Genomic DNA, 13,112 nt, shown 5'->3' on the forward strand with positions numbered 1-13,112 from the left:
GCCAGGGCAAGGTTGGCAGAGCGGAGGCTGCGGGTGGGGGTGTGGAAGTCGAGTCGGTAGGTGCATACTCAGTGCACTCATCGAAGGTGCCCCTGTGGAGGAGGGTGAGGGGGCCTAATGGAGCCCTGCCAGATGCCCACCTGCAGGCGGGAACAGTCACTCACGGCCCCCACAGGTAGGGAGATCACCATCCCCTTGACAGTGCAAGTCAAGTGCCTCCTTAGCTGTGAAAGGCTCACCAGCTGCTTCAATCAGCTGGTCCGTCTTTCACTATTACATTGCCCAATGGCAACCTATGTTTGTGGCTACCTTGGAGCCAGAGCATTACCTGTCATAGGCCACACTGTCACTGTTTTTGAAGAGTGCTCCTAGTTAAAGGTGAGTTGTGGTGCAAATAGGGACAATGCGCGGTTACTGTATTAAGGCGCCTTGAACTGCATCATGATGGACTTTTCTATTGCATCCAGTTTTATGTGCCTACGGATCCTAAAGTGAATTAATTTAACCCGATATTTATCAGTTTCTCAGCCCGAAAGAGGCAAACCCCGCTCACTGTTTCTGAGCTGTACTGTGAAAATAAAACACTAACTAAGATCCTGATGATGAGGGCAAGCTGGGAAAATTCTACATTTTTTTTCCTGTATCCATGGATGGGCTGCATCCCCCAGCTTAAGTGTAGCTTCTTGTATCCTTTGATAAAACAAGCGCATTCTGAGTAGAACTCTTGGAAATGTGTGAAATATTTTTATTACCTTAAATCCAGGCCTTGGCAAATGCTTTAATCACATTATGTTTTCATTCCCTTAATTTATTCTAACATTGATAGGGAAACAAAAATAAATATGCATCATGTTTTGCAGGGTACATCCAAAAAGGGAACATATTTTATTGAAATGTATTTTAAGACCTGAAAAATTTGAAACAGTATATAGAAAAACAACACTTTTTATGTTTGGCAGTGCTAGGTAGTTTAAATGATTTATGAGATTTTCATAGCCGTGATTCAATGAGCCTGTGTTTGTATATACATTAACATGCTGTGCCAGATGAGAAATCTTTTCTCCACACAATATTTTTCAAACCCCAGAATAATTCTGAGAAAAGCAAAAAACTTTCTTTGCAAACATAATTTATTTTGTTTAATACAAAATGGCGTCATGTCGACAAAAAAAATAATAAAAGTTAGTATTTAGTTAAAGGCAAACTGACAACTTAATGCCGATGAAAAGTAGAAACAAGTTACTTTTTTTCATTGTGTGGTCTACATATCAACTAAAAATAAAAATCCAAAAGTGCAAATTCTTAGTTTTCAAAACTAAAATGTTTAAATCAGAGGGTTTGAACATAAGTTTCCCAAAACAAGAGGTGCAGGTGCTTGAGGTGACAACATAATATAAATTGACTCAGAGAGGTATCAGCTACTGAGGAAGTTAAGCAACCGTGACCTTCGCAAACACACGTTTTCACTATATTACTAAGTGCATTAACACTGAAATGCTCAGTTGCTGCCCCGTTTTCTTTTATGAGTAGCCATAATACCACTAATAACGATGACAATTCTAGCCAAGATACTCTACATAATCCGTGCACCCATAGAGGTTATTGGAAGGTTCCAGAACATTTACTCAGGAGACACTGGAGGAGGCAAAAAGGCCACGGTAGGTAGGCTAATGGCCCAGTGGTGCTGAGGACTGTTGTATGCTCCAGTCTGACTTTACAGGGGCAGCAGGAATGCAGCCTCCCTGGAAATAAAGTGTTGGGGTCACTGCCCCCTTGGAGATAAAGGCTTACATTTCAGATACTCATTAATAGCTGTTCTCAGACAACCCAGCTTCTCCAGACCTGCAGACAGTCACCTGTGAAATATAAAAGCATATTCAATGTATTTTCTTTCTGATCTAGCCATGGTTTATTTCTTTGCCTCCTGCCCGGAGAAGATGAGAGGGGTGGGGTTCACAACCATGAGTATTCAACTAAGATAAACTATATAAAGAATCCTGCCAGATGCCTGGAGGATGTGACCAAAGGCAAGGTTCTCCAGACTCAGGAGCTGAGGTTAGTGTTCATAGATGTGGCTCTTTCTTGCACAACTGAGCGAATTTATTTTCAGTTTGTGAAATTATTGTTTCACAAATGTTTTTTTTAGTTGAATGTGCTATTGCATTTCAGGGGTGATTTCTCATCCTCTGCTGGTTTGTTGACTGGCAGGCCTGGAGCTGTTCTGGGCAGGTGAAATGCAGTTTTAGTAGTTAGCATCCAGTGCCATGGTGTCCAGGTGGCAGCCTTTTTTTATTAGAAAGCCTGTGTTTTGATTCCCAGCTGTCCTACTTAACAAACTTGTGTGATCGTGGGCAAGTAACAGTCTTCTTACGCCTTAACATCCATATCTTATTATTAATGAGTTGGAGGTAATTTAATCTGCTCTTTAAAAGAATTCGCTCTAAGAATGAAGTTTGATTTGCGGCTCACCTCACTCCCTCTCTCTCTTTGTTTATTCTTCTCATAAACATTGATTTTAACATAAAATTAGAGGCATGGCGGATATGCAGTTCTTTAACTGTTATTACAGACTTATTTTCCATGTTCAAGTATTGTTTTTTTTATGTGGCAAAGAAGCTGTTACTCTGTATTACTGTCTGGAACATGTCGCTGCACATTTATTTTTGCATATTTGAGTTCCCTGCTGGTTGGTGAAATGGTAAATGAATATAGGGATAGTTGACAAAGGTAATACTTGAGGATATCTATCTATCTATCTATCTATCTATCTATCTATCTATCTAGATATATATATACATATTCATATATATATATATATATATATATATATATATATATATATATATATATATATATATATATATATATATATATATATATATATATATATATACACAATGATGTTCCTGTTCTGCCAGTATTCGGCGAAGGAAAACCAGGTGCAGACCTCGAGCTCACCTCCACACTCGCAGCAAACAAAACACCAAGTCCGGTTTCAAGTGAAAGCAGAGTGGATTTATTATCAAAGTAAAATATAAAAGGGAAAATGTCCATCCATGACGCGTTTCGCTCCACGAAGGAGCTTGGTCACATGATGCGCCCCAGAGTGCATTGCAAATAAGTAGTAAACACAAAAATAAGACACACCCACCAGGTGAAAAAATAAAATAAACAAAGTAGACATACTGATTATGCCATGCCGCTTCAGAATATATATATATAACGCTGATGAAGCATTGAGTGCACACCTGTGACACGGCACTCAATTTGCTGCCTCATCATCCCCTACCACGCTCTCAGAAACTTACCCATTCTATTGAGAACATCCTGTTTCACCATCTAGGACTTGATCCTTTTTAGCCACTCAGTGCACTTTTTATTTTTTATTTTAAATTCAATTATTCTTTTTCACCTTTTTTCACAAACATACAATCACTAAACACTGGATCAACCACGCGCTAAACACAACTCTGCGAACTGAGGTGTTATCACATCGCTAACAGCGGCTCTCCTTCAGTAATATTAAACACCTAGAAAGTCACAGGGAGACACAGGCACGAGGCATAAAGGCAATTCTCCAACGAGACACGCTTCCAATAGCCCACATGGGCTGGACCCCCCACCTCGACCTGGCTACCCTCGTCCACTTTCACACACTTGCGTTTAATCGAGCCACCAGTTCTCACTCTTTTGAACCATAACACTTAAGCCAAACTGGCTTACAACCACAAGGCCGAACCTCCCTATTACTTTCCTCCCTATATTAGACCCTGCATTCACCCGTGCCTAGCACCTTACCCTGCCCCCCTAATCATATTCAGGCAGCATTGACTAAATTGAGAAAATGGATGCCTAGCGGACTTTCATTACTAGACACAGCAGGCTTATTACAGATTATCGGGACACTTGTTTGCGTTAACACTACGCTTCACATCCCGAAACGGAGCCCTTTGCCCGTGAACAAACTAACATATATCTGTACATTCCGACATCATCATTGTATGCAAGTCTCAACATCAGCCCGCCGCATAATTACATTGAGAACACACGCGTTCAGGGACAGCACGCACACATGATCTGACTCGATCGGGCCCCATGAGGTTACAGAGTGCAGAGCAGCGGAGAGCTTCTATACCTCAGAAAGGAACTCTTCCATGTATAGAACAGCACGCAATAGGCAGATGCCAATTTGTAACACAATTGTCTCCATTGTTCAGACATAGAGTAAGTTTTTAATCACAAATGTGATAAACATTATCACGAGAGCTTCTCCTATGATTTGTAAAGATGTATTTACACTGTTCAGAAATAATTATGCTTTTCTATTTTACAATGACTTGCATTTTTTAGCGCAACCAATTCTTCTATGTTCATAGTCACATGGTTTCCTATGTCACATAGTTGATCCACTATATGTCACAAACGCACTAGTATAAATGAGGCTCACTAACCTGGTGTAAGCAGATGTAGTGAACAAACGCGTCTGATCGTTTATATTGGTGAATAAAAGCCTTTGATCTTCATCCACGGAGTCGGTGCCTGTTCTTTTTCATGCCAAGCCAGGATTGGAAGCATGTATGTATATATATATATATATATCCAGTAGCGGTCGGCAGTAGGTGTTTCTATAGGGCGGTGACGTGGGCAGGAGGAGGGGCAGGGTGGGGGGAAATAATGTATGGATTACGGAGTTTTACAGGTAAGTAAACATTTAAATACATAAAACGAATTTCGTTGCGCGCACTGCATCACATTTGGTGATGCAGTGTGCGCAACGAAATTCGTTTTATGTATTTAAATGTTTACTTACCTGTAAAACTCCGTAATCCATACATTATTTCCCCCCACCCTGCCCCTCCTCCTGCCCACGTCACCGCCCTATAGAAACACCTACTGCCGAACGCTACTGTATATATATATATATATATATATATATATATATATATATATATATATATATCCAAAGAACACCTCTCCAACAAAGAAGCATGAGGACACAGCGGGGAGATTGTCGGGGGTTCTTTATTCAGCAGCTTTTGTGGCATAATGCATTTCTGCTCGCATGAGCCTTCCTCAGATGCCGTAGCTAAAAACAAGGTGAGTCCAACTTCCTTCTTGTACTCCTAGGCCCCTCCCATTGTTGCGAGGTCAGCAGGCTCCTCTGATTGTGCTGCAGCTGTAGTCTATTGTTCCGAACTACAGTTCCCAAAATTCACCTCTCCAGTGAGACCAGGTGCGGAGCTGCGGTAATGTCCTACAATGGACGCTGAATTGCCAGTCAAGGGGGGAAGTTTGATGATGCGGCCCAACCCCAACGCTTGAATCGAGAACTCCCTCGAGTCCCCAACGTTCTGCCCCCGAACACACAGTCAGGCTGGGCTGTGAATCGGTGATACCGTATATATATATAATCCACAAAAAAGAGTTACCCTCACAGAGGAGCCTGCACACTGGTTGATTCCACTTACACAATTTTAATGGAAGCTGCCACAGATTTGGGGGTGGTTAAGAATAATGACAGGGAGGCTGAAGAAGAGACAGAAAGGTACCCAGAAGTCCTGCAGGCTTCCTTGCTAAATGCAGCTGGACATAGAGTGCATCTTCTTTACTGCGAGGCAAATACATTAAAAATGTTGAGGAGAGACTCATTGAAAAAGACATATTATGAGGACAGCACTGTCTGGAACCTGCTTTATTATTTCAATTAGTCTTGAAAACAAAGGGGCACATGCATCAATATTGCATTTTGCGATTCCTTAATTACGAAAAATAAGGAATCGCAATTAAGGCATTGCAAACTGCAATGCATCAAGAAATTGCTATAAAAATAGCGATTTCTTAAAATTCCTTAATTGCGATTCTCTAATTGAGAAAATTGAGAATCGCAATTAAGGAATACCTCCCCTTCCATTCCTATGGGCCTAGAGGCCCATAGGAATGAATGGAAAGACATTCTTAATTTGCAATTCACAATTAGAAATTCGCAAATTAAGAATGCAATTTCAAGGGTGCAGGGGTGTCCAAAGGACACCCTGTTGCACCCCTGAAATCTGCTTAGAAGTAAATTTTGCACACTCACATGCCCCAACGGCATGTGTGTGTGTAAAATGGAACTTTGAAAATTGCACTTTAGTGCATTTTTCAAAGTTTTCGCAAATTACCATGAAGGTCAACTTCATGGTAATTTGCTCCCCTTATTTGCGAATTCGCAAATTTTTAGAGTTTGATACCTTGCAATCACAATTTAAGAAATCACAATCTTGCGATTTCTTAAATTGCGAAAATTACAAAAATGTTAATGCATCCCAAAAATGAGAATTGCATTCGCAAGAGGCCGAATTTTGCGATTCGCACCAATTGCGAATGCAATTTCCTTTGATGCATGTGCCCCAAAGAACATTTCTCTCCTGAAAGCTGTTACTGAACAATTCATCAATTTGGGTGTCATCCTTGCGCAGGGGCCATGCTAATCTTCTCTGTATCGTTCCAATTTTAGTATATGTGCCGCCGAAGCGAGCACACTTCATTTGCAAATGGTTGGTCAGTGCCCAACAGTCATAATATCATTTAAATCAGGATGTCCTTCCCTAGTGGGCGTGGCCTCTCCCCAAGGCCTCCTGGATTCCGTAGCCTGTTGCACGTTTCACCAAAAAATCATACCAGTAAAAAAAAACCTATGCCATGTTCGAAATACAAAGCTGCACATATTCAGAGCCGCCACGATCAGCACCAGTGCTGACAGCAGCACACGCCGGTTGGTCAGCGCCTCAGGTCAGTGCTAGGCGGCGGGGCTCCTCCATGGCTGGGTTAACCGTGATTAATCCACTAAAAAGAGTTACCCTCACAGAGGAGCCTGCACACTGGTTGGTTCCGCTTGCCCAATTTTAATGGAACCTGCCACAGCGAAGATAAAAAAAAGTTAGCAGGCCACCACCGATGGAGGCATAGATGCACGGATATATGATGTTACAACGCGGACTTTTACTCCGCATACCGTTACAACGCGGTTTTTACAACGCGGATCATGTAACAACGCATGTATTTACAACGCATTTTTTTACAACGCAGGTACCTTTACAACGCAGACCATTACAACGTAAGTATTGGTAAGTATATATTAATAAGAATAATATAATAGTAACTTAATTTTAAAAGTATAATTTAAGTATAATTTAATGTAATTTAAAATAATTTAATTTCCGTTAATTAATTTAAATTTAAATTAATGTTACTTTATTTTTACCATGTACCCCTGTACCCCAGAAACTCTAAACTGACCCTAAACACCCCAAAAAAAATAAAGTAATTTTTTTAAATATAATTAAAATTAATTATTGTAAATTTAAAAAACTTATAACTTTATTTTTACCCTGTACCCCTGTACCCCAAAAACTCAAAACTGACCCTCAACCCCAAAAATAATGCAAAGTAATTTAATTTAATTTATTTACTATTAAATAATTTAAATTAAAATTAAATTTAATTTCTTTTTACCCTGTACCCCAAAAACTAAAAACTGACCCTGAACCCTAAAAATACCCCTTTACCCAAAAACTAAAAACTGACCCTGAACCCTAAAAATACCCCTTTACCCAAAAACTAAAAACTGACCCTGAACCCTAAAAATACCCCTTTACCCAAAAACTGAAAACTGACCCTGAACCCTAAAAATACCCCTTTACCCAAAAACTGAAAACTGACCCTGAACCCTAAAAATACCCCTTTACCCAAAAACTGAAAACTGACCCTGAACCCTAAAAATACCCCTTTACCCAAAAACTGAAAACTGACCCTGAACCCTAAAAATACCCCTTTACCCTAAAACTAAAAACTGACCCTGAACCCTAAAAATACCCCTTTACCCAAAAACTAAAAACTGACCCTGAACCCTAAAAATACCCCTTTACCCAAAAACTGAAAACTGACCCTGAACCCTAAAAATACCCCTTTACCCTAAAACTAAAAACTGACCCTGAACCCTAAAAATACCCCTTTACCCAAAAACTAAAAACTGACCCTGAACCCTAAAAATACCCCTTTACCCAAAAACTAAAAACTGACCCTGAACCCTAAAAATACCCCTTTACCCTAAAACCCAAAACTGACCCTAACCCCTAAAAATACCCCTTTACCCTAAAACCCAAAACTGACCCTAACCCCTAAAAATACCCCTTAACCCCAAACATATAACATTTAAAATGTAACTATATACTTACCAATACTTACGTTGTAATGGTATGCGTTGTAAAGGTACCTGCGTTGTAAAAAAATGCGTTGTAAAAACATGAGTTGTAACAGTATCCGCGTTGTAATGGATGCGTTGTAACAGTAGTGCGTTGTAAAAAATGCGTTGTAACAAGTGCACACCCAGATGCACAATGGACTTAGAAGATATGTTGTAGTATTTCCTTACAGGATATATGACCCACACGCAGCGTCACTAAAAGATATTTAGAGACTCCCGTTCATGTACTCACCGAGTTTATTCTAGATGTAAACTCGACATGGCGCCCTGCTGGAAGGTGTCCCAAGAACACAACCTGTATTCACAGGAACAAGACAAGTGTAGGAACAACACCAAAAAATGCTCTTTCATAAAATGCTTGATCATAGCGTGAGCCTCTGCCACGGGCTTCATCGACAACAAACAAGCAAGCCAAGCATAACGATGGAAGCCAACGTTAGCCTATGGAGGAGAGCCTGCGTCAAGAGATAGAAAGATAAATAGCCCCCCTGCAACCTCCTTACTGTTCCGAGGGAGAGACCTTGCACAACTGCCTGCTTCCGGATCGCCGCGAAGGTAACGGCGGCTTCGGGGAATTCTTTAAAATACCCTCCGTTTCCTGCCATCAGCGCTTGGAGCACGCGCGTAACGTGACATCGCATCCGACGTCATTACGTCCAACGTGGAACATACGAGGGGCATGGAAAGTTGAGTCCAGGTCGCGGTTGCCAGTAATGAGAGTCCGACCAGTCGACTGATAAACTACCACAGATCCCGAATCGAGCGCAATGAACCGCATCATGCAATGACACAAATATTGGCCCACAGAGCAATCAACAAGGGAAAATTATCGCATCTAGCCTCAAAAGCAGTGTGCCCTGCATATGGTTGACACAACAGGCTCAAGGCACCTGAGTTCGTTCCTGCATTTTGGGACCCCATTGGGAAACGTAAACAGTTTCTCTGATACTGCTGTACATAGCATTTTGCGACTTGCAATTCGACGCAATTTGCGAGTTGCAAAATGCTATGGTCGTACATCTGGCTCCAAGAGTAGAGAAATCCAGGACAAATTGCGGGCCACGCATAATGAGGGCCGTAAAGGTTAACACGGCCCGGCATGTAGGAGCCTTTACATTGCACCTATAAATTGTTTATTCTATTTATCTTCACTGCCTGCTCGTAATAATCCTGGATCTCACAAAAGCAAATTCTTAGATTTAGAGAAAAGACATTTGAGCGACACAATTTTTTTTTATGGAAGTCTAACAGCGACAACAAAGTTAATTTTCTCTTCATTCCTGATTACTGTTCCATTTTCTGCACGGTGCCTTGGGCACAACTCATCAACATGACGCAATTTGCGGGTTTTTGCCAATAACTGCCTGATATGTTTAGATTTTTTATTGAGGTATATCAAATCACCTGGCCTGCTGTATGACTTTTACACAAGAAGTAGTTTGCATGCAAGCTCAAGGGTACATTTCTGGTGTATGCTTTGCTTTAATGTGATTACTTTATTTAGATGTAACAGATATGATGTATGATCCTGTAAATTCACAGGGATTGGAAACCTAGGAAATAGAAAACATATCCTGCAGCTATTTAAGCAGCTAATACAAGACTTTAAGAAAAATTCTGTGCAGTATAAAATGGTTTGCAACATTACATGAAACACATTTGAAAAACTAGTAATATGTTTTTGAAACTTGTATTATAATATAAGTATACATTTTAAAAGTATATTACTACTGCTTTTTGTTCAGGATTTGACTATAATTTTGGACATCAATGAATATATAAGTGCATGCATACTATATTATTATATTCCACGCTTCCTGCAGTACGGCTAACATCCCAAGTCAACAGGCTTAGCCATTTATGTTAATGGACAAACTATGTTTATTTATAACCTATACATGGGCAATCGTGGATGACCATCTTCAACTTTGTTTTTAACCGTGCATGTGACTGGGCAAAGACACGCTCTGCATATTATATACACTTGTTGTAAGTAGGCAACCTGCAGGTACTGTATCCCTTTCATCACCTTGGGCCAATTAAAGTGTGGCTAAAGTTTTCTGTTTTGAGTATACAGAGTACAGCACGTGCCACTGTGTTTAGACAGTGATGCAAGGAAAACAGCCCATGTCGGGAGACTGTGGGGTGAGTGTTTCATCACTGCGCTCCACAAAGGGCATGGTTAATAATACATGGTGTTAGTCATTCTTATGAACTCCAAGGTAGATTTACTAAAAGTTCACACAACGCAATGCAGCAACTTTGCGTGAATGGGAATGAACTCAACAGCGCCATGTGTACTAAACTATGACACTGTTCAGCTTTATCCCTGTGTTGGAGCACGTGTGACTTCATAGCATCTATGCAGGCACTCTTGTGCCAAGACAGGAAGAACACAGCACACATGGAAAGAGGAAGTTCTATTTTGGCCCCAAGGCTGTGGAACACTCTTCCTCTGGAATTAAAATTACAACCCTCTATCGGCTCTTTCAGGAAGGCATTAAAAACATGGCTTTTCGCAGAGGCTTATCTGTAAGTTGGTTTCCGGTACATATGTTTTCTTTATTTCTGTTAGGCGCCTTGATGCCCACGGGCTAGGTTTGCGCAATACAAGATGCCCTTCATTCATTCATTCATTCATTCATTCATTCATTCATTCATTCATTCATTCAAGTAACAAATCAACATGAAAATAGTTCTCCTCATTACTTCTCACTTGGTTAGGTGCACGATTGTGGCACAAACCCAGATGTACTACCTTTAGTAAATCTGGGTAGCATCACAATACATTGATGGATGCGTGGGGTCGCCCATGCTCCAGACATGTAACACCTTCTTGACACACTGTAATGCAATACAGTAGAAGGTGGTGCATTGCGTTAATATGTTTTTACAAAGCCATGCAAGGCAATATAAATTGCCCCATGTGTGGCTTTTTAAATCTCGACTAACATTTTGCATCATGTCTGTCAAAAAACTGGCACAGTCACAATGCAAATTGCTAGGACATCTTGGACCCAGATTTTGGCAGTTGAAGGCATTCTGTGTTGCACAACAAAGCCACACAAAACAAAGCCAAGACCTCAAATGATAGCTGAAGTCACTCTTCTGGATTCCATCATCTCTGGTTACTGCGCATGACATGGCGTGAACTACTTTTATGCTAAGTTTGCCACAGAGCACTGAAGAGAGCCCAGGCAATGGCTATAGGCTGGTTTAGTCCATGGTTGTGTACTACAAATAGCAGGACTGAAGACTTTCCTCTGTCTTTCAGCAGTGCTTCATTTGAACCCGTGGTTGCTGGTGGGGGCCACCAGCACTCATTTTTAGGGACAGGCACTTAATTTTCCTCATCAGGCATTTTCCAAGAGGAGTAACAACACACAAAGGGGAAAGACGGGGGAAGACAATAAAGAAAATCGAGCACCAAGGGATAAAGTAGAATCCTGCAACATTGAGATAAAGGGAGAGGAACGGTCAGCCAGTGGATAAAAAAGTCCTGAGCTGGATTCAGGAGCATGCAGCCTTAGTATTCAACATGGCTGACATTTAACCCGTTCTGTGCTCCCGTCGGCCAATGGCCGACGGAACCCCGCCCACCTAATGGAACGCCCGCACTGCGCAAAAATAACGGCCGCAGTTAAGGCGTTAATAGCACCAGCCACAGGCTTTGGGCACTGGCACTTATTATTTTACAAATTAAGCTCTGTCTTTCATACTCCACAGCACTAGGTCCATAACCTTGTTTGTTTATTGTTAATAGTTAATGAAAACCGTTACAATACAAATTAAATACATAGGAAAAATTTCCGCTTTTTTAAAAATAATCCATTTTCATAAAAACATTGGTAAATATTGGTGCAACACAAAGTAATATCATGGGTTTGTTAAAATAGAACGTTATAAAAATGCATTCAATTCATATTTGTAGGTACACTTCACCAGATTGTTAGTGTAGGATATGCATCTGTAAGAAAAGATTAAAATTCTGCAGTTCTAGATTTCATCATCCTGCTATTGTTTTATCATCATATCAATATCCATAACCTTGAGGCCCTGTGTCCCATGAATTATCAGATTATATGTCCAAAAATCAACAACAGAAACATTGTGCTATCAAAATATCGTAGATCAAAATATCGAAAAGGTAAGTGCACATAGGTAAGTATAGATTTACTATTCTTACATCTCATTTGTGCACCTCAGAGATATTTATAGCACCAAGGTACCTAGGTGGAGGTACGTAATGTAAACGTGCACAAATTTACCTTCACTACATTTTGATCCTAGATATTTTTGTCCACGAAATTCAGATAGCAAGATGAACTGGAATCAATATTTAAGTGTAATACAGAACTAATTACTTCCTCCACAAATCATGTTTGAAGTCCCCGATTTTTGTATCACATTGGATTGTATTGATCCAAAGGTTTTCCTTCAGTGTTTTGTGCACAGTAGTGCGTGAAAAATAGCCTGCAGCTGAATGTTGACTGTGTGCTCTGCGAGTCATAGTGTACCACACACACACAACTTGAGTCTTACATTTTCAGGATAGCAGTAGCACCCAGCATAATCCAGAACACATCTAACTGGTTGGGATTTCTGAATGTGCTACAGAGTTTATAGTCAAAGACTGTTTTTTTTTGTTTTATGGCAGATAGTACTGAATGCAGCAATGTATAGCATTTTGTTTTGCAATGTGTGTTACACTCTGTTGCATTGAACAGCACAGTGACTCAGCGTTGAGTGTTAGTGCGCACAACAATCGTAACATCCAATGTTTTATGCTCCAGTCTTGTATGCATATTGTGGTGCATGTTTAGGTACTTTGGGGCATATTACCAAGCAGGGCGATAGGGAATTATCG

The 13,112-nt window shown here is 40.5% G+C and overlaps 1 non-coding gene across 1 annotated transcript; it reads right to left on the reverse strand.

Moving 5' to 3' along the window:
* Positions 1 to 6,413: 6,413 nt before the first annotated feature.
* LOC147705998 (U6 spliceosomal RNA) lies at positions 6,414 to 6,520 on the reverse strand. Its single transcript, XR_015298472.1, has one exon. It is a non-coding gene; the product is annotated as a U6 spliceosomal RNA (small nuclear RNA).
* Between the last annotated feature and the right edge of the window lie 6,592 nt (positions 6,521 to 13,112).

The sequence above is a fragment of the Lissotriton vulgaris genome, chromosome 7 (assembly GCF_964263255.1).
Source record: "Lissotriton vulgaris chromosome 7, aLisVul1.2, whole genome shotgun sequence".
NCBI classification, from domain to species: domain Eukaryota; kingdom Metazoa; phylum Chordata; class Amphibia; order Caudata; family Salamandridae; genus Lissotriton; species Lissotriton vulgaris.